Genomic DNA, 23518 nt, shown 5'->3' on the forward strand with positions numbered 1-23518 from the left:
GTTATATAAATGCCTTTCCTCATCTCAGTTTTCGATGAGTCTGCTAAACACACAAATGTCTGGCATAAAAGAGTCTAGTAGAAATTAAAATCCTCATCTATACTGGTACCTATCCAAAGACAAAGAACAACTGGGGGGGGGTTTAAGATGAAATGAGATTTTGATTTCAGCAGGAAGAGGAATTTGGACACAGAAATGATCGTTGAGTACACATATCCCTGGGAATTTGAAGACAGTTGGGGCTGGGCATTACATTGGGATTGATTTTAATAAATGGGGATGTGTGTGTGTGTGTGTGTGTGTATGTGTGTGTGTGTGTGTGTGCGCCTTTGTGTCTCTCTGTGTCTGTGTGTGTGTAGGAAGCAAAGCTGTGTTGCCGCTAATGAACAAACAAACCCATCCACTTCTTGCCTACTTTTCTAGAATGGAGGCCTGGGGGAAGGAAGAGGGCTGGATGTTCCCCAGGCTCTTGGTGCTGTCAGAGATGTGCCCTCTCTGTGGGTGAAGGGTCCAAATGCAGACCATGCCACAGCCCCAACTCCCCCTCATCCTCATGTTCCAGTATGCTCCCACATACTGGAATTGCTATAGCAAGTCATTGATATATCCTGGCACTCAGTGCCTTTTATTCTTTTTCCAAACCATGCACATACTATCCTTACCATTCACTTTTCAAATCCCCACCCCCATCCCCCACCTCATCCTTTAAGCCTGGCTCTAGTCTCTCTCCTACTGGGAAGCTTTCCTAAGCATGTTTCCTTCCTTCCCAAAATTGCGTGCACGCACACACAGACACACACACACACACACACACACACAGACACACACACACATACACACACATATTCCTCCTGCAGCTCATAACAGAGAGGACTGTAGTTATTTTTCTATATATCATCCCCCACCCCCAAGACTGTGGAGATAGGCGGAGAAGAGAGGAATTTCTGTTTCATGTCCCCTGAGCACTTAAACCATAGTACCTTGTTCTTAGAAGGTGCTCAGTAAATATTGGGCAAATGACTAACTCAAAATCTCTCTTACATTGCTGGTATAATTACCTGGTCCTTACACTATAGCTGTGGATGTGTTGACTAGTTAGCTTCCTTTAACACAGAGATGTTCAAGCTTGTGGGCACACTGGAATCTCTGGGAGCTTTAATAATTCCTGACACCTAGGTTTCAGCCCAGATAGTCTGGTTGCAGCCTGGATGTGAGGACTTTGAAGCCTCCTCATCTTGCTCTAAAGTCCAATATTAGGCTTGTTTGGGGTCATTTCCCCCTTTTGCTGTCATTGCTGACTTGCAAGTGTATCCATGAGCAGGGGCAGGGACAGACTGTAGGGCTCTTCTCACAGGCCCATCCCAAAGCTACTCTATCGCACTCAGGTCAGTCCTCTGGAAGCTCTTACCAAGGATGCATTGGGGATCATCTGCACAATGAATGAGAAATTGCTTACAAGTGCCTCTTTCAAAGTGCTGTGGACACAGACAGTGACGCATCTCAGATCCTTCTTATGTTTCCAGGTGCCCATCTGCTGGGTCGTGTATTCTTTGCTTGTGAAGGCCTCCTCTTCTTCTCTTTGGGAAAAGGGCTCTACATGCTGCTTTGCTCAGGTTTCAAGAATGAGAGTACATGGAAATGTGTGTGTGTGTGTGTGTGTGTGTGTGTGTGCGCGCGCGCGCGCCCCGGAGTAATCTTAGCTGATGACTACAGATGAGAAAGTATAAAGCCCAGACCCCTTGGCTGGAGTTGGGATAACTTCTTCTTTTTTTTTTTTTTTTTTAAAGATTTTATTTATTTATTTATTTGACAGACAGAGATCACAAGTAGGCAGAGAGGCAGGCAGAGAGAGAGGGGAAAGCAGGCTCCCTGCTGAGCAGAGAGCCCAATTCGGGGCTCCATCCCAGGACTCTGGGATCATGACCTGAGCTGAAGGCAGAGGCCTAACCCACTGAGCCACCAAGGCACCCCAAGTTGGGACAACTTCTGAACTATAATTTACATTCCAGGGGCCCCTTGAAGGCTAGGGCTGAGGCTTTGCCTAAAATCCCATGCTGGCTTGGCCTCTTATCTGTCCTGCCTCCTCCGTCCCTTCTGGTTCCTCCAGGGAGCACTTCATTTATCATTTACTTGCGCACAAATCTCGTCTCAGAGTCTGCTTCCAGGGAACCTGACTGAAGTCATAAATGTAACATGATACAGTGATGTAATTCCTCCTGGCATCTTGATGATTACAAAAATATATACTTACTGAACATCTTCTTAGATGCTGTTCATTGCTTTTTATTTGAAACATGCATTACCTCATTTAATCCCCAAGCCAACTCTGTGAATAAAGAAGCAGAGATTTAGGAGGATTAAGTAATTATCCCAAGATCACAAGTTAGCTGAGAGTAATTAAAGAACAGACTGGATCGAACCTAAAACTCCTACTTAGTGTATGCCATCCCAAATTGAAGTTTTGGGGGAATGTGTTTTTCCTTATCTTTTTGGTAATTTCTCTCACCTTTCCTACTTACCTCCATTTCAATCATTGTTAGCCCGAAGGCAGGTTTAAGGGGAGAATTATGTTCTACTGACAGGCAGATGGGAAACAGAAACTCTGCTTGCAACTCGGCAAGAACAAGGGTAGTGATTGATCTTAGGTTGCTGCTCCAAATGGCAATCACTTTAAAACTGATCCTGCTTCTATCCCAGGTGAAGAAAAATATCACTAACCACAATTTCCCATCCTTCTTAGGCTGCTGCTTGCCATTTGCAGCTCAGGTGTGAGAAGTTAAGTGAGTTGTCAAAACAAGGTCTCCTTGCATGGGGAGGTGGGGGAAAGATTCACACACTATTTCTGTGGGAAGCCAAAAGGCAGGTGAACTTTGCTGATTATTATTATTATTATTATTATTTTTTACAGATTTTTATTTATTTGACAGACAGATCACAAGTAGGCAGAGAGGCAGGCAGAGAGAGAGAGAGAGGGAGGAAGCAGGCTCCCTGCTGAGCAGAGAGCCCCATGTGAGGTTCAATCCCAGGATCCTGAGATCATGACCTGAGCTGAAGGCAGAGGCTTTAACCACTGAGCCACCCAGGCACCCCTTTGCTGATTATTTTGAGTGACTGTTGATTATTTTATTATTTAACTCCATTTTGAGTATTAAGTCTCCACTGGCTGGCAGATGCAGAACACAGAGATGGGCAAGGCTTGGTTCCTGCTCTGGAAGAACTCGCAGTCTATGGATGAGATGGACACATTTGGCCAAGCAGAGCCACAGAAGGAATTTGGGCCCTGAGCTTGAGGACAAGCAGGTCTGCCTTAGAGATTCAAAGAAGTCTTCAGATACAGGGCAGCACTTAAAGCTGAAGTGCAGTTTGGATGCAGTTTCTTCGGGCAACACCGTAGTCGGGGGGTGGGGGGGTGGGGGCAGGGGTTAAAGGTATTTCAGGTGAAGTGAAGAGAATCCAGAGGGGCACAGGGGTCTTAGTGTGTAGAGCACCTTCTAGGAATGGTCCAGAGTAGCTGGACATGGCTGGGATGAGTAGATCTCCTGAGAGACACAGTCATACTTTACTCAAACTTTCTTGCATGCCTACCGTGTACCATAGTAGGGTGCTAATCATGTCCAGCTTGTTGACCTTTAGTGGTTTATAGGTGGAGGAGATAGATAAGCAAAGAGGTAATTACAGCAAAATGAAATGTGTTAGGAGAGAGCACAAGGAAATGATCTGATAGAGCTAGAGAGACTGCCTGGAGGAGGAGACACTTGAGATAAGTCTTTCAGTTGAAGAAGGAGTGATGAGCTTGGAAGGGTGAGCTGTGGACCAGTTACTGAGTGCTTTATGTCAGCTGTGGAATTTGGACTTAATCTGGTAGTAAAATTGGAATTGATGCATATCTGGGTGTGGTGAGGGGGCCACTGTTAGACCTGGATTTCCGTGAGATCATATAAATGACTGGCTCTGGATGTGCTGGGCCTCAGCTCTCCTTCCCCTTCTCTGGTTGATTGATGAGACTGTGCCCTAGGTTTTGAGATAACAGCCCTATTATTCCAGTTTATTCGTAGATTTGCTCTTGTCTCTATAAATAAGTGGCATCATGGTCCTAATTGAACAGAGAGCTAATAGAACAGGGTTGAGAGTGGAGCAGAGAAAGGCTTTCAACTCACCTGCTGTGCTGCACCCTCTCATTCACTGTTCTGTAACAGAAAAGGAAATGGATGGAGACTGATTGCTGATTCGGTAACTATGGTAATGTGCAGGCTCCTGCCATTTATGAGGGGCCTGAATGGATTAGGAGCACCTTTTAAAATGCTTGCTTGTGAAGTGGTAGCTAAACATGTCTTGACTGCCTGCCTGTGACAGGCCTATTTCCAAATATGCAGAGACAGGGTTTTAGAAGGCTGAGTTTCAAAGGCATACTCAGCCTTTACAAATAGAGAAAGGAGGCTTGAGGATCATTCAAGCCTGGCTTGCATATTTCCAACTAATGCCAGGCAGCTGCCCCTAAGCCATTCCCAAGTAGCCCACAAAACAAGAGCTTTGCTTTGAAACTAAGACTGCCCCAAATATCCATCTATTTAAAACAGCAACAACAAAAAAAATGCTTTCCCTTTGTTTCACATCTTACCAGCAGTGCACCTTTGGGGTCTTATTTGAACTGCCAAAATAATCTGTTTCTACCCCTTTTCTTCAATATCATGAACTATATTATCAGAACTTCTTAGATAAAGAAATTAGATTGACTTAGATTTCAGTTCAGACTCTGCTGCTTATTTTCTGCTGTGTGACCTTAGAAAAGTAACTGAGTAACTCTGAGCCCAGTTGTCTGATCTATAAGACAGCGATGACAGTACCTGAGAGTTTTGCAGAGTCTCTAGCCTTACCTATGCCAGAGAAAGAATACTCAAGTAAATAGTGTTTTCCTTAACTTTCCATCTCCATCCTATCCTCCCAAAGCTGTGAGATTCTTTTGAAGACAGACTCTGAGTCTGTCACATGTCTGCTTTCAATTCAAAGTCTAGACAGTCAGTGCATAAGGAAAATGAGTGAGGGAACTGAGCCTGGATCCAAAAATTCTGTTCAACCCGTTTATGTGGTCTGAGGCCAACATATCCCAGGTTAGCCAGAAAATAGCACTCTTGCTGGGTGGGCCTCTAACTTCACCCAGATCCTATTGGGGGAACTTGAGTAACAGATGAATGCAACCCATGCAAGCTGACCTCCAATCCCAGGAGAGCAGGCCCAAAAGCACTGTACTTAAGGGTGCTAAGAATTGCAGAAAGGATAGAACACTGCAATCTGGAGACGAAGAAAGTATTCTCAGAATGCCCCCTTACGGTGCCCTGCCCAATGTCTTGAGATTTTTAGGCAGTCTCAGAATCTCTTCATATCCCCAAACCTTCATTCACTCTCCTCCATTTGACTGGAACACTCTCTGTGCTAAGTCAATCCTCTCATCCACCCAGGCCCCCACGCTAGTTGCATTTTTTCCGTGAAGCTTTCTTGTTCCCTCTGGATAAAGTTGATCCGTCCATTTCAGAATAAGAAAAGCACATATGATTTGTATGCTTACCATTTGAGAATTAACTTTGTTTTTTATTTATTATTTTATTTTATTATTATTTTTTAAAGATTTTATTTATTTATTTGACAGACAGGGATCACTAGTAGGCAGAGAGGCAGGCAGAGAGAGAGAGGAGGAAGCGGGCTCCCTGCTGAGGAGAGAGCCCCATTCAGGGCTCTATCCCATGACCCTGAGACCGTGACCCGAGCCGAAGGCAGAGGCCCCAACTCACTGAGCCACCCAGGTGCCCCAACTTTGTTTTTTAAATAGCTTTTTTGCATCCTATTTTTAAATTATAAAGCAATTATGCCACAGTGCCAAAAAGTAGAAAATTTAAGAGTAGAAAAATCAATCATGAATCTAACTGTACCGAATAAATCCAGCTGTGTGTATCTAACACAACTGTATTTGACATTGTGATATATTAACTTCCTGTGTTTTAATATCATAAGGATTTTAACTTGTGTATAAAACAATTATGTAAGATTTTATATATTGCATCCTGATTTTTATATTAAAATGTTAACATTCTCATACATTGAAATATGGCGTTTACAACCATCACTTTTTGTGGATGATTACATTATGAATAGGCTTATACTGCTTATTTAAACTCTCTTTCATAATTGGACATTTAAGTTACTTCTGCTTTTTCATTATTATAAATAATACTGCCCTCTGCATCTTTTACTCATACACTTGTATAGTCAGCAGACACTAATGATTCAATAAGTCTTTTTTCTCACTCACATCCCAGCCTAATGTCATCATTCCTACTCTCCCTGTTCTGCTTCACACAATTTATTTATTTAATAAATTAAAGGTTAAAGGTTTCACTGGTAGGTCTGCCATCTTTAAGACTCTGAAAGGCCTCCAGAGGATCGTCAGTATTCAGCAGGTAGATAAAGAGGTGATGCATGAAAGATTCCAAGAGAGGTTTTTGTGTCTTCCTGGAAGTAGATATATAAGGTTTATATATACATGTCACTGACCAAAACTCAGTTACATGACTTCACATAATTGCAAGGGATGCTGGGAGAGGCAGTTGTGATACATACCAAGGGAGAAGAGGAAGTGGATTTGATGAGTGACTAGCCAATCTCTGTCACAATTGCTTGCTTTATTTTATATTACTTATTTAGACTAGATGAATGATTTTATTTTTAAAAGATTTTATTTATTTATCTGACAGAGAGAGACACAGCAAGAGAGGGAACACAAGCAGGGGCATGGGGAAAGGGAGAAGCAGGCTCCCCACTGAGCAGAGAGCCAGATGTGGGGTTTGATCCCAGGACAGTGGGATCATGACCTGAGCCGAAGGCAGATGCTTAACTACTGGGCCACCCAGGCGCCCCTAGATGAGTGATTTTAGTTTAAAATTCAGTAATGCTCTTGTAGCTCTTTATATGTATTAAGTCATCATCATCCACTGATTCATTTATTTTAAAAATATTTGAGTTCTTGCTCTGGTACAGGTCATATACTAGGAAGGCAATAGGATATAACACTGAAAACATAACATTTGAATTTGGGCAACTAGTTCAACTATCTATTAAATATTCTCCTCTTTTCCTCTTGAATCTTTTAATGTGTCTAAATCCTCATCAAAGTTTTATACACCCTGGGAGCCATGTATTTCTTATATAGTTTTTATATTATTTAGCTCAGTGCTGGGCACACAGAATCCAAAACATCTATAGATTAAATGAATAATATGATCAGTCATCCAATATACTTTATGAATAAAGCTCTGAAGGGCAAAATGACTGTCTTAGATCTACAGAAAAATCCTGAAACGTAGTAACAAAGTGTTCAATTGATTTGGACAAGACATCAAATAATGGTTCTCCAAGGAAAGGAAAGATGCTTTCTGAGCATGAGGAGGACTCTTCCTTCTCCACTCTGCCTGAAATAGCATCATAGACATTGTATTAACTCACAGCAGGAGGGACTTACAACTTCCTGTCTTGATGGTTCACATTAAAGCCAGTGGAGATTGTAGACTTCCCATCCAAGACAGTGCTAAGAATGAAGGGAGTTTCCTGCTAGTCTACAGTAACTTGGAAAAACTCAGCTCATAGGAAGGGGTAAATCTTTTGTTTTACCTTCATTTCTAATGTATAACTTTTGTTTTTAGGTACAATACTACTTGCTTTATGCTACTTTACCGCCTTTTTTTCCTCAGTAAAGCATTAAAAGAGAGTCTGTTCCCCTCTGGGAATTATGGTGTTCCCCCCACTTCTCATATTTCTTAACACCTGTTGGGCAGCTGCTACATTCTGCCCAAGTAGTGGCTGCATTGTAGGGACTAAATTCTAACAATATGGAAAGTTAGTGATACTTAAGGGATTTGCAATATGAACTTAACTATAGTAGATTGCTGGAACCACACTCTCATATTTCCCATGTACGTCTGTGGTCTCTATTAAGAAGCAATAAAAATAACAGAGCTACTTAGTTCACTGGCTGTGTAGCTAAATCCTTCCCTACATCTATATATAACCACATGAATATGCATGTATATCTAGCTGTGTATCTTTATATCTGGTAGTTATAATAATAGTTTCTTAATTGTATTACTGTAGCAGCTAACACTGAGCATTTATGAGATGCCAGGCATTGTTCTAAGCATTTTATATACATTGATACATTCAAAACTTAGTCTTAAGTGGTAGCTACTATTATAAATCTTACTTTGTAGATGAGGACAATAAACTTCAGAGAGGTTAAGCAGCTTGCCCCATATCACAGAACTAGTAAGTGGTAGAGCCAGGATTTTAGCTGGACAGTCTGGATCCATAGTTCATGATTTTAATTAGTATGCAGTATTTGCATTTAATATTTTATATTAGATTTTTAAAACTACATTTCATAGTACTAAGCGATGATTACTATTATATTTTTTATTTGTAGAGCTCTTGGGGTGCCTGGGTGGATTAGTTGGTTAAGCGTCTTGATTTCGGCTCAGGTCATGATCTCAGGGTCATGAGATCAAGCCCCGTTTTGGGCTCCAAGTTCGGCATAGTGGCTGCTTGTCTCCCTCTCTACCCCTCACTCTGCCTCCAGCATGTGCACGCATGCTCTCTCTCTCAAATAAATAAATAAAATCTTCAAAAAATTTGTAATAAACTATTGAGATAAGTGGGACACATATTATACAGTTCTCATTTATATCATTTTTTTCCTATGATAAAAGTGAAGCTCAGAGAAATGGAGTGCCTTTTTAATTTTTTTTAAACCATTTTTTAAAAAAGATTTTATTTATTTATTTGACAGAGAGAGACACAGTGAGAGAGGGAACACAAGCAGAAGGAGTAGGAGAGGGAGAAGCAGGCCTTCCAGACTCCATTCCAGGACCCTGGGATCATGGCCTGAGCCAAAGGCAGACGCTTAACCACTGAGCCACCCAGGTGCCCATGGAGTACCATTTTAAAGCTCATATTGTTTGTAACTGGGGGAGCAAGAACATTTTACATCCTGGTTTTATGTTCCCATCCCTAGGGAGACAAGTAAGGGACATTTTGTGTTCTAAAAGAATTTCTTGTGAAAACAACATATATTACTTAGCGACAAAAAATGTTACAGGTTTTTATAATAGTCCAAAAATCCAAGTTACTAAAATTTCAGAGCTACTCAGCAGTCCATCAATACTTTATATATCTCTGGAGGTTTGAGAGAAATGAGATGAAAGATCTCTTGAGCCAGATCTCTTGAGCCTGGATTCTGCCCTTGATTCTGCTAGAGATTGGTCTCTCGTAGGGAGAAACTAGTTGTTCATCCTCTCTGGGCTTCAAGTTACTTATTTTGAAAATGAGACTAGAGATGCCATTAGTAAATATTCAAGCAGATGGACAAGCACTATATAATATGCCAGGAGTTGGTAAGTGCTATGGAGGAAAATAAAGCAGGGTAAGGATGGACGAAGAAAATAGGGATGGGGATTTTACTTCTTCTTTGACAGAAAACTTGATTTAATTGATATGAGGTTATTTATAGTCATTCATCTAATTTGGTGTGAATAGTCTTGTTTTGCTGGAGCAGTGTTAGTGCATTTGAATATTAGGTGCTGCCCCAAACCTCATTGGGGATATTCTGTAGTAGATAGTATATGCATATAAATTTGTAAAATCAGAAAAAAAATACATTCCAAAGCACATCTGTTACTGAAAGATTTGAGATAATGGGCCATGGAGGTCTATCAGCCAGACTTCAGGAAGGGGGTCAGGACTGGAAATATAAATGTGAAAGTCAGCATCTTATAGATGGCATTTTGATGAAGCCAAGTGGCTGGGTGATAGCAAGTGGCGAGGAGAACAGGAGAGAGGACTGAACCATGTCTCACTCCACTATTCAGAGGCATGAGGTGGGAGATTGACAAAGAGAGATTGTCCAGAAAGCAAGTAGAGGAAGTGTTTCAAGAAGAGTGCAGGTGGGAACGATCAGCTGTATGAAGCAAAGCTAACAAGTCGGTAAAGATGAGGATTGAGCATGTGAAAGAAAAGCAGCCCCAGCAACATCAAACATCTTTTCTCCTCTTCGTCATCATTGCCAGGATTCATTACACTGACAACCTTGCTTGATACACTTCTGTGTCTCTACCATGATGGCATAATGGCCACTTCTTGGAAGCACTACTTAAATTACTTACCTTTCCTGGAGGTGAGGTGTATTTCATGGAAGCGATCAAAAAATACAAACTTGAAAGCCAGATGGACTTGGATTCAAAACCATACAATTAGGTTGCCCACACCTTTATAGGTCAATGTCAGAGAAATTGCTTAACAGTCTGTACCTTACTTTTCTTGCTTGACAAATGAGGCTCTTAACAACAATCTCAAATGTATGTTGAAGACTAAAAACAATAACCTAAATAAAGGGCTTGAGCACATAGCAGGTCCTCAAAGTTCTTCCTCTTTTCTAGGGACGGTGCACAACCTGCAGACATGCAGCATGGTGGTAGGACAAATCATGCGCTGAATCAGACCACAGGAGATGTGGACTGGGGCTCCTGCCCCCACAGCTGTATTTTGTGAATCGCCAGGTAACTCAGATCATATTCCTAAGCTTTGGAATTGGAGATCAACAGCCAAAAGGCCCAAACTACCATATTGGATTGAATTGGAACAATATTTTTAGTTGACTGGTTGGTTGATTTATATCCCTCTCTAGTTTGCTACAGTTCTTCCTTTCTTCATGACATCATTCATTTACGTTACCTGCGTGTCCCTGAATCCATTTGAGTTTGTAGCCCCTGGAGTACATAGTCTTTCTGGTCCCTTCATTTAGAATATTTTACAGGGACATCTGGGAGACTCAGTCAGTTAAGTGTCTGACTCTTGATTTGGGCTCAGGTCATAATTTCAGGGTCATGGGGTTAAACCCCACATCGGGCTCTGTGCTGAGCGTGGAGCCTGCTTGGGATTCTCTTTCCTGCTGTCCCTCTGCTTCTTCCCCAACATGTGCACGCCCTCTCTCTCTGAAAAGAAAAAGAAAAGAAAAGAAAGAAGAAAAGAAAAGAAAAAAAAGAATATTTTACAAGTTGTGTTAACTAGCACTCTGAGATGTCTTGTTCAGGGCACTTTTACACACTAAACACTACGTATACAATGCTTTGGACCTGCCTACTTTTCAACACTCTTCAAAAAGTCTTAGGCCTGAAAAAGAAAACAGTTGCCTCTCAAATAAGAAAGATGAACAGCAAAATAGAGTATGAAAGTTTTCAGACACAAAATACATAAGGGCATATCAACCATTCAACTGCAACTGAACTAAGGGAGTTTGATATTGAAAAATAAAGTTTAAGTCATAAGAATAAGATTAATAATTTATTCTTCAGGCAATTTGAAATTATAGAAATTATCAAAAATCTTCTCAAATTTTTAGGGCAAAATTGAATTTAATAGTAATGTGAAAGCATCAGATCTCGGAGTTCTTTAGGAATTGTAGTTCCTGTTTTGTTCTTTTGTCATTCTTCTTGGAAAAATGTATAGCTTTTGTCCTTTTTCATCTGTTTCCTCCAGTGATTTCTCCAAGTTAACAGAGCAGTGAGGAAGAGAATGGTTGTAGATGCTTCCTTATTCGTACTTAGAAGTATAAAGGAATTGATGCCCACCTAGCATGCCCCTTACATCATTCATCCGTGCATCTCCATGTCTTTGTCAGAAATTTTGGTAGAAGTATGGATGGTAGATGATTCAAGGTGAACTTCTTGGAATTGTATGGAATGGAGCTTTTCTCTCATCAAGTCATAAAACATCCCCTTCTAGATTGTGAGATACTTCAGGGTAGGGAGGAGAGGAGAGGAAGTTGGTTAGTACATATTGGGCTTGCAGACTCTGGGACCCAGATTTGGAGATGACTCCCAAGCAGATGTACATAAAACTGGGACATGCTTAAGCTGCTTTGAAGTTGCTTTAGAAAAATAATTTAGGATAGTCAATTGGGGAAGGAAGTTATTTTTGTCCTATGGTTATTTACAGATAAACATGTATCCAGAGGTTTTCAAAAGTTTGGTATCTTTAAGATATATCATCTAGAATTTTTTCCAGTTTCATCAGTTTGTCAGGCAGTAGAGAAGCCTCTTTCCACACCAGAGTGCTGAAACTCAGTTAATTGTGGTGGGAGCGAAGAGACTTGCCTTTCATCTTCATGCCTCTCATTGAATTCTGTTTCTTCAGTGGAGATTTAATCACCAGCAGACCAGCAGTCGGGAATAGGATGATTCTGTTGCCATCTGTGGGTCTCTGTTGAAGTTGGCTGGTCCAACCCATCACCTCTTCTTTCTTCAAGTTTCCCATGTATTTGGGAAGTTCTTCTCTTCCTTTGTCAAATATTCATTGAGCTCCCAACCCTCTAACGACTACGAGGTAGCTTCAGGATTTCAGCTGAATGTTCCTCTTCCTATGAACCCCAAGAATCTAGGAACTGGTTTAATTACAGTTAACCAGTCTTGTTGTTGACTAAAATATATGAAATCAAATCACTCTTACATACTAAGTTATCATGTATATATTTATCTGTAATCTGTGTATGTACACATACACCTATGGAGTCCAGCTGCATACTAAATTATATATATTTATATGATAGGTTATCATTTATATATTTATGTATACACCTTATACCCAACAATAGGCAGTTTTAATATAAATCATTCACAATGGCAAAATATGTGAAACTGTTTTTGTCTCAAGACTTTAATATGACTGATAGAAAACACCAACAAATACAGATAAAGGATATAGTAATCATACTGGTATGGGACATCAAAAGATAAGAAACATTTATTTGGAGCCTTTTTATACAAGACAGGTATAGATTGTCCCTGGTTGAAGCTATAGGCTCCATGGGTTTCCTAATGTTCCCCATGAGATGTCCAATGGCTGATGATACCACTTGTACTAAGTGAAGATCCTGCCAGCTCTGAGAGAACTTTGCCATTCCCTCCCCAGCCCTGGTCTGTTCTGGTTACAATTCTTCCTTCTCATGAGATACAAGTAACAAATACAGAAATAAGCCCAGAACATCCCTCAGTGTCTCCTTGGACACTGAGTGGAGAACATGTCACAGTAAACCATAGTCTTGCCTATGGTTTATACCTATACTCCACTTCCCATCCAAGAGTTAGTTTTCTTCTGAATTCAGCCCAAGTGGTTCAGCCATTAAACCATTAAAAAATATTTCTAAAATAATTCTTGTAATATAGTCAGATAACAAGAGAAATACCCATCATCATTACCAGACAACTACTTAAATTAGTCAAGGAGGTTAGGAAATGGTACTGTATCAATGAAACATTGAGCTGTTCTACTTTTTTTTTTTTAAACCAATTGAATTATTCACTTCTCCCTCTTTTTTGGTAGGAAATCACATGCCAGTAAATTGTGTCATCTTAGTGAACATGACATTTCTCTAGGATAATTTATATCAGTTTTCACTTTGGAACACCACTTAGACATATGACCCTTCTTGAAAGATAAAACTGGTTCCAAATAACTAATCATTGGCAGTGCTCAGATTGTCACTATTTGGTCACTGTCAACCATCTCCACAGACTGGACTGTTTATCCTTCCAACTGTACTCTCAAGTATATTAGATGGTATTCTTTTTAACAAAAAGAAGCTTCAGTGCATCATCTTCTTATTCTTCAAATAAGAAATAACCTACTTTATAGTTATTTCTGCAGTTTGTTTTTAGATATGGCATTTGACACCAAATACATTGAGTTATTTTTTCATATGATTATTTGAGGTCAAAAAGTGATTTGTGTACTACAGGCAGAGAAACTACTTTTTCATCAAGAGTTATGATTTCATTTGTATTTATTATTTTGCATGCATTTGGCTGCTTACTGATTTTTTTAAACCATATTCCATGAGTTTATTATAACTTCAGTGTTTCTCTCTTTTCTAACATGTTAAAAACTGTCATAATGAACACTATGTGCAGTTCGCAGATGAATAGTGATGTGGAGAACTGCTCTGTAGAGTTACTGACCAGTGGAGTGTTTTATTTATTTATTTTTAAAAAGATATTTATTTGTTTATTTGATAAAGAGAGGAAGAGAGAACACAAGCAGGGAGAGCAGGGGAGGAAGAGGGAGAAGCAAGCTCTCTACTGAGCAGGGGGACTGATGTGGGGCTCCATCCCAGGACCGTGGGATCATGACCTGAGCTGAAGGCAGACGCGCAATGACTGAGCCACTGAGACACCTTTAGTGTCTTTTTAAAAATGAAAATTACTTAGTTGTCTAGTCATTATTTTTTGTACTTCTCTAAATCCTAAAAATATAGTTTATCATTTTTTTCCATACTGCATTGGAATCATTGGTCTGCAGTGATCTACCTCATTCTTTTTGGCAGTGGAAATCCCTGACGTATATATTGAAGTGATTCGCTTTACATTAATACCTGACTTCCCAGCATAATTATAATGAAATCCAAACTAAAGTGGCCAACAGCCAGCTTTTCGCAGCCCATTGTTGACCGACCTGTGCTTCATTCCCTGCTCTCCTGACACAGGAACCCTCTCTCTGCCTCTTGAGCATATATGTACAGTAGCCCCCTCCTTACCCACAGTTTTGCTTTCCACAATTTCAGTGAACCCATGGTTGATCTGAATAGTTAGGAGGTCAGTAACCTAATGCTGCATTATTGAGCCTACACCATTTACCTCATTTTGTCTCATCACATAGACAGTTTATCATCTCACACCATCACAAGAAGAGTTAATACAGCACAATTAGATATTTTAAAAGAGAGAACACTTTCATGTAACTTTTACTTTAGTATATTTTATTACTGTGAATCTATTTTATTACTGTGAGTCTATTTTATTACTGTGAATCTCTTACTGTATCTCATTTATAAATTAAACCTGATCTTAGTTATGTATGTATAGGGAAAAAAAAACAGTATATTTAGGGTTCAGTACTGTCTGTGGTTTCAGGCACACTGGGGGGCTTAGAATTTATCTCCTGTAGGTAAGGGCAGACTACTGTGATAAACTTTCTGTTTCAAGACCTGAGCGCCAGCTGTCACCTCTCTGTGGCCTCTCTTCTCTCATATTATTACAAGTTTGACTCTTCTCACTCTTCAGTTCTCTTAAAACATAAGTTTCTCTGACAGGCATTTCCTGAGCTTCCTAGCTGAAGTACCTACACATATACTCCTCTTTCCATTGCTTTGTTTTTATTTTCTTATTTCTTATTTAGAAGTTATCACTTTCTGAGACACTAGTTATCTCTTTAAGGGTTTGTGTAAAATGAAAGCTCCAGGAGAGTTAAGACATTTTGTGTTATTTTTCACAGTTTTTAGGGTCTGGCACACATTAAATTCTAATAGATATTTGTTAAATGTTAAGTAAAAGATCAAAATATAAAAAAGAATGGGGGAAGGCATAGGACAATTAAAATCTTGTCATAGATTTTGTAATCTATGACAGGGTGCCTGGCTGGCTTAGACAGTAGAACATGCAGCTCTTAATCTCAGGGTTATGAATTTGAGCCCCACGTTGGTGTAGAGATTACTTAAAAATTAAAAGAAAAAAAAATAAATAAAAATTAAAAGAAAAAAACTTTTTAAAAAAGATCTTGTCATAGAGAAAGCTTTTCTAAGGATATGACCAAGTGGAGAAATATGATCAACAGTTAGTTTATACATAAAATTATAGAACTTCTATCTAGTAAAAATCTCTATAAGAAGAGTTGAAAGAAGAAAATATTGTAGCATATATATAATTAATGTTGGTAAATATTCAGTTCAGAAATGATGCAATATCAAAGACAAAAAGGAAAAAAAAAGCACAATAGGGAAGAGGGCAAAAGTTATAAATAGGCAGTTCACACATGCAAATAGTAGAAGGTAAAAAGACATTTCCAAATTTATTAACAATTTAAAAATGCATATTTACACAATGAAATACAATTTCATTTAAACCAACACAATTGGTTTAAAAAAAGTTTAAAAAATTAGGAACACGCTAAGCTCTTATCCATGTGGGGAAAGTAGGTTTTCTGTTATATAACTGGTGGAAATCTGAATTGTAATGACATTTTTGGAAGCCAGTATGTATCCAAATTTAAATGTACAGACCCAGCAATTCCCATTTCTAAGAATGAATCCTATCAATATGCTAAACTCCATATACAAACATGCCCATACAATTATTGCAGCATTGTTTTTTTTTTTTTTTTTTTTTTTTAATTTGCTTGTTTTTAGAGAGAGAGAGCAGGGAGAGGGGCAGTAGGAGACTCTGGCAGTAGAGGGGCAGTAGAATCTCCAGCAGACTTCCCACTGAGCATGGAGCCCAGTGAGGGCTTGATCTCATCCTGAGATCATGACCTGAGCCAAAATCAAGAGTTGGACACTTAACCAACTGAGCCACCCAGACACTCCTGCAGCATTGTTTATAATAATAGTATGGTAACAATCTAAATGTTCAAAAACAGGCAATAGGACAAATAATGTATAGTACAGCCATGACAGAATTCTGTGGCCATTAACTACATAGAAGTAAATCTGTATACTGTGTACATTTGAAAGTGCAGTATGTCTGAGTGTGGGGCACCTGGGTGGCTCAGTCAGTTAGTTGGACTCTTGATTTTGACTCAGGTTGTTGATCTCAGGGTTGTGCCTAAGATTCTCTCTTTCCCTCTCCTTCTGCCGCCCACCCCCCCCTCCATAGGAGTGCATGCTCTTTTCTCTCTCTCTCAAAACACAAACAAAAACAAACCCCGCCCCCCAATGCATCTGTGTGTACAATGATGCCTGTGATATGGTAAGAGAAAAAAGTAGTTTGAAGATCATTATGTGTACATGGATCCCTTCTTAGGAAGGACATTCTAATCTGCAAATAGAAGACTCCTGACCACATCTAAAATAACAAAGATCTTATGATCTTATATGACAAGAAGTCTTGTGGAATGGTTACAGGATGAGTTTAATAACCAATGATGTCAGAATATTGGGTTAATGACACCAAGATTCTCTTGGCCTTCTTTCATGGTCACAGTAGGATTGTAGCTGCTCCAAAGTAACAGGTCTCCACATCAGTTTTCCAAGCTGAAGAGAGCAGGAGAATAGCTTTCTTCTCATGAATCTGTACCTTTGCCTAGCAAGATAATCTGTCATAGAAACCTCCTATAAAATCTGCTCTTACTTCATATAGTCCAGATCTGTGGCACATGGCCACACCTCACTGCACAGACCTAGCAACAGCAATCAGACAACAAAGAGAAATAAAAGGTATCCAAATTGGCAATGAAGAAGTCAAACTCTCTCTCTTCGCAGATGACATGATTCTTTATATGGAAAACCCAAAAGACTCCACCCCCAAACTACTAGAACTCATACAGCAATTCAGTAATGTGGCAGGATACAAAGTCAATGAACAGAAATCAGTGGCTTTCTTATACACTAACAATGAAAATACAGAAAGGGAAATTAGAGAATCAATTCCATTTACTGTAGCACCAAGAACCATAAGATACCTGGGAATAAACCTAACCAAAGAGGTAAAGGATCTGTACTCGAGGAACTACAGAACACTCATGAAAGAAATTGAAGAAGACACGAAAAGGTGGAAGACAATTCCATGCTCTTGGATCAGAAGAATAAACATTGTTAAAATGTCTATACTGCCTAGAGCAATCTATACTTTTAATACCATTCCGATCAAAATTCCACTGGTATTTTTCAAAGATCTGGAGCAAATAATCCTAAAATTTGTATGGAATCAGAAGAGACCCCGAATTACTAAGGAAATGTTGAAAAACAAAAATAAAACTGGCGGCATCACGTTACCTGATTTCAAGCTTTATTACAAAGCTGTGATCACCAAGACAGAATGGTGCTGGCATAAAAACAGACACATAGACCAGTGGAACAGAGTAGAGAGCCCAGATATGGACCCTCAATGCTATGGTCAAAGAATCTTCGACAAAGCAGGAAAAAATATACAGTGGAAAAAAGACAGTCTCTTCAATAAATGGTGCTGGGAAAATTGGACAGCTATATGTAGAAGAATTAAACTCGACCATTCTCTTACACCGTACACAAAGATAAACTCAAAATGGATAAAAGACCTCAACGTGAGACAGGAATCCATCAGAATCCTAGAGGAGAACATAGGCAGTAACCTCTTCGATATCAGCCACAGCAACTTCTTTCAAGATATGTCTCCAAAGGCAAAGGAAACAAAAGCGAAAGTGAACTTTTGGGACTTCATCAAGATCAAAAGCTTCTGCACAGCAAAGGAAACAGTCAACAAAACAAAGAGGCAACCCACAGAATGGGAGAAGATAATTGTAAAGGAGAATGGATTCTGTAGCCCACTTAGTAGTATTATGATCTAACCCTGGGGATTGGAAGAAGAGCCTGCTGCCCCGCTATCAAGGATCTCATACCTCCAAAGCACAGGCCAAAAAATTAAAAAAAGATTGAGAATTTGGACCTTATTAAAATAAGGTCTACTTTTTAAAAGACATCATTAAGAATATGAAAAAAGACTGGGAGAAAATATTTATTATATATATATCTGATAAAGGATTCAGAAGATATAGTTTTTCAACTTAAAAAGAAAAAAGGTAAATCAATTAAAACGGACAAAAGACTTTGAGACAGCTCAGAAATGAGACTGTCCAAATGGCCAGTAAGCTTATGTGAGAAGTTTTCAACATCATTATCCATGACGAAAATTCAAATGCAAGTACAAGCACAGTAAAATCCACTGTATATCCACCAGAATGGCTAAAATCTTAGAAATTGACAATAGCAAGTGCTGGTTGAAGGTACAGACAAACAGAACTCTCATACATTGCTGACAGAAATGTAAATTGGCTCTGTCATTTTAGAGCATTCCTATGCGGTAGCTACTAGTTAAACTTGACAAATACTCTATGACCCGTAATTTAACTCTGAGGTATACACCCACAGAGATGAGAGCATATGCCCCTCAAAATATGTCAAGGGATGTTCTAAGTGGTTTTATTCATAGTATCACAAAACTGGGAGCACTCCAGGTGCTCATCAATAAGAAAATGAGTAAGTTGTGGTATATACATTCAACAAAAAACCAAACAGAGATGAAAGAGAGTGAACTCCTGAATCATGCAACAAACCATGCATCAATCTCACAGAAATTCTAGCAGAAGCCAGACACAAAAGATTATATGCAATATTATTTGATTTATATTAAATTGAAGAAGAGGTGAAATTATGGTTAGAGAGGTGAAAAATAGTGGTCTCCTTTAGGGGGACGGGGCATGATGAGGCCTACTGGGATGATGGACATAACTTATACCTTGAGCTGAGTGGTGGTAAGACAACTACATGCAATTATAAACATTTACTGTACTTAAGATTTGTAAACTTTACAGTATGAGAGTTATACCTTAATAAAAAAGAATAAAACAAGTAAAAAAACTTCATACCAGCAAAAAGAGATCTCTTCCCTCTGTCTTAAAAATTCGGGTTCTTATGCTGAGTGAAATAAGTCAAGCAGAGAGAGTCAATTATCATATGGTTTCACTTATTTGTGGAGGATAACAAATAACATGGAGGAATGGGGAGATGGAGAGGAGAAGGGAGTTGAGGGAAATTGGAAGGGGAGGTGAACCATGAGAGACTATGGACTCTGAAAAACTACCTGAGGGTCTTGAAGGGGGGGGGGAGTGGGAGGTTGGGGTAACAAGGTGGTGGGTATTAGGGAGGGCACGTATTGCATGGAGCACTGGGTGTGGTGCAAAAACAATGAATACTGTTACGCTGAAAAGAAATTAAAAAAAATCAGGGGTCTTGTAACTGGAAAGTAGAAGTTTGATGATCACAGCTGTTGGGTTCAAAGGACATTGTCTGCCACAATTCCATTTGTATACATAACCTAATCTCTCTCTCTCTCTCTCTCTCTCTCTCTCTCTCTCTCACACACACACACACACACACATTATGTATATGTATTTATATAAGCATAGGCATTTTGAAAGAACGTGCATCCAACTGATAATAGCAATTATATTTGATGATGAAATTGGATACATTTTTTGTTTATACATTTCTGATTACTAAAATAAAAGGAAAATCATAACATTAGAGCAGAAATCTTGAGGGTCTCTAGCCAAATGGTGTTAGGTGTTAGGGAAGTATCCTTTATGGTGAATCAATGGAGAGAAGTAAATGAAAGACAGCTCTCCCCAGAACTTTTTGGGGAGGTGGTAGGAAAAATTACCAAGGGTTGCAAAGCCTTCTCTAAGCTTATTTCATCAAGGTGGAAAAATCTACTAGGAAAATTAATATACCTGTGAATAATTGAGGGCTGCCTACAGTATAGTCTCCCAGAATGGCATTTTTTTCTCTTATGAATGATGAAAAGAGTAGGCAAGCAACCTCAGAGGTTATCTCATTTAATGTCCTAGCCAATGTGCCAATCTTTTCCGTAATTCTTACTTTTAAAGTGTCTCAACAGTTGTGTAAGAAATGGAAAATATGGCTTTACTACCAAGTAGGGGATGTGTGCTGTATGGTCAACTGGCTGGAAAACAGGCTGTCAAATCGCCTCAGTGATTTACTTTGCCACCTAGAGTACTGTTGGAAGGAGGCATATTGGCTGGGTGTGTGAGAGTTGGGGTTGTGGGATCTGGATTGGTTTGTTTGCCCATCGAAGGCATGCTCATAGGGGAGTCATTTGCTATCCCTAGAAATTATCTAGCCCTGAGAGGAGCAGTATCTCCAGGATCATGACTTTAAATGCCAGAACATCAAGAATACAGTAAATAAGAAAATACAATCAATACAAGTTAGGTTGGTAACAGCCATTGTTTCATGTTATACTATTATCATTGGTCTCTGCATTGCCGCTTTTATGTTATGTTTTTATCTCAAAAATAAAGAACAGCTATGAATTAACCACAGAACCTAAAATCTAGGATATTATCAATGACTTACACTGACCTAGGAGCTTCTACCCTAATCTTATAAGAGTCTAACAATTCCTTCTGCAGTTTATTAATGGATCTCAACACTTCATATGGGAAGAATATCCTATTTTGGATGACTGCCAATGGTCACGTACCTGTCCTGTCCTCTCATCTGTCTCATCAGCTTGAATTTCAAGCTCTTTGAATGTTTTCCAACCTGTAACTTAAACACTAGCAAACAGAAGAGCATTTCACTTGGCTTTGGTTGAAAAATTCATGAAGGCATGGAGATAAATGCTGATTGAAAAAACCATATATATTAATTTGTGTCTACATAAGCCAACACCTCTGATAATGACAAAATATTCTTCACATCTCTTGAACAAAACCCTAAAACCAAGAATTTGGGAAAGAAAGGGCCTTTCCAGAGAGCTTTCCAAGTCAGGCTTGAGGCTATGGTAACACCCACTAGAGTCTTCTTACTGTCTAGATTTTCAGCAGCTCAACTATTCATTTTGAATGAGGGCAGCCAGACATTTTCAAATAGCAGCCAACAGACATGAAAGGACAGGGCTTCTCATAGCTTTTGAGAGTATTGATGATGAAGTTTTTTGCACAGGGACCTTGAGGGATGTTATGTTTAGAGAAACTGGTGGGACTGTTGTTGAAAAATCAGCGGAAATCAGATTCCTACAAGAAAGGACCTTGGAAAAGCCAGAGGTACACAGTCACAGGCAACAGGTATTCTGGGGAGGGGCTGTGTTGGGGTGATGCTTGGGGGACTTCAGACTGACTTTCCAGTTCCTCACTGAGATCGTGTAAGTGCTTAGGTATTTCTCTTCCCAGGTGTTTAGAAACATGGCCAAGAAAGAACTGCTGTGTACGTTGAAGGCTGGATCAGTTCTGCCTCAGTCAGGCCTTTTGTTTTCTGCTCTTTCTGTAGTTCTGGGAAAAACATTCACATGGGTTCCTGAGCTATTGTTACGAACAGAGCAGTGTGTAAGACCAGGGTTTTAGGTCTTCATGGAAACATCCCTTTTTTTTTTTTTTGCTTCATATCCTGTGGGAACTTTGGAATTTGGCTTTGTTATGTCCTAGCCAATACCTCATAATCAAAAGGTTTTTAGAAATTTCCTCAGGTCTCAAGTACAAACCAAACAGTGGGTCTGGTTGTATTTTGTGCAGATAAAGTATAAATCATTTTCTGTCAGATTTTAGACTTCCTGAATGAACTGTCCTGGGAAAAGAGTAGTTGAGTATTCACGGCTTTCACAATTTAGGGACTTTGGCTGGATCCCAACATATTTAGGAGACCCCATTTGAAAATATTTACCCATCCAAATGAAATGAAAAGGTGCTTGTCCTACAAATGGCCTCTGAAATAACTTTGGGAGTCCAGCCCCTGCCACTGAACAGTGGCTATTACCCTTGGACACTGGTAAGCAGCTCTTATAATTCTGAAATAATTTTCCTTTGAATTTGTGTCTCTTCAACTTCAGTTCACACATCAGCCTTCTTGTCTCCTCTCCCATGTTAAATTGGTCCATAAAACTCCACATGCCATAAAATGGAATCTCCGTGGTGGTATGCCAAAGCATCCCCCAAGGTCAACATTATGATAGACTCCCCATCCCACCACCCCAAACCCACCCCAGAAGAAAGTGGAAACAAAAGGCATGTTTGGTCTGCAGAGTTTACCTATGGCAGCCCCCAAACGGCTGTATGTTTTTGTTTAGCTGGGATAGCAGCAGCCTTTATAAAAGGGACCCCCTTTCTTTCTCTCCACATCCCTTACCTGAGTAATGATCTACATAGAAGATCAAGAAAATGCCACAGTCTCACTAGGTTCTAGAGAGCTGACACCAAGGACTTCCTGTGGCCTGGCTCCAGTTGCTTGTGGAACAGCTCAGCCTAGAGCAGCCAGCCCTGATGGTGTCTGAAATATTTGGCTCCTGGCTCAGGCTGTGGGCTGGCTGTCTGGTTTGTTTGAACACAAACTAGCCTGGGAGTCTTTGTGTAGAATACTCCTGAAGATTTTTCCATGACATCTGCCAATTAAATGTATGAATTACTCTGTTTACTCCTCTGTGATAGGGAAGATATTTTATTCAGAAGCAAAAGATTTCTTTGCATCCTTGCTTTTTCTTCTGACATTTGCTAGCTTCTGTTATGTGCCAGAAACCGGCAGGATGCCTTTACCTTTGTGATTTTACTTTATTTCGTGGTATAGCCCTGATAAAGTGGCTTAGGGTTCCCATTTCATAGACAAGCAAACTGAGCTATAGAGATAGACAGTGATTGATGTAGGGCCACACAATAATAAGGGCACAGTGGGAACTAGAATCAAAGTTTCCTTATTTCAATGTTGTTTTTTTTTTTTAATTCCTTTTAGTCTTCTCCATTCCAATTTCTTTATTCATCCTTTACTCTTTTGAGTTGGTATTCTTCATTCATTCTTTCATTCACTTGTTCAGGATGAGCATCTACCAGTGAGCCTCTACTGTCTACAAGGTACTAGGTTCAAAGACTAAAAGCACAGGAGTCTGCAAAC

At 39.5% G+C, this 23518-nt stretch overlaps 1 protein-coding gene across 1 annotated transcript in view; it reads left to right on the plus strand.

Annotated features, from left to right (window-relative positions):
* The first annotated feature begins 10513 nt into the window (after positions 1–10513).
* ANKFN1 (ankyrin repeat and fibronectin type III domain containing 1) overlaps positions 10514–23518 on the plus strand; it is a 518608-nt gene continuing 505603 nt past the window's right edge. The window contains exon 1 of the mRNA XM_047708413.1: positions 10514–10595. The gene's annotated coding sequence lies outside the window, so the exon portion shown is untranslated. The remainder of the gene's footprint in view (positions 10596–23518) is intronic.

This window comes from Lutra lutra, chromosome 16 (genome assembly GCF_902655055.1).
Source record: "Lutra lutra chromosome 16, mLutLut1.2, whole genome shotgun sequence".
Classification (NCBI taxonomy): Eukaryota; Metazoa; Chordata; class Mammalia; order Carnivora; family Mustelidae; genus Lutra; species Lutra lutra.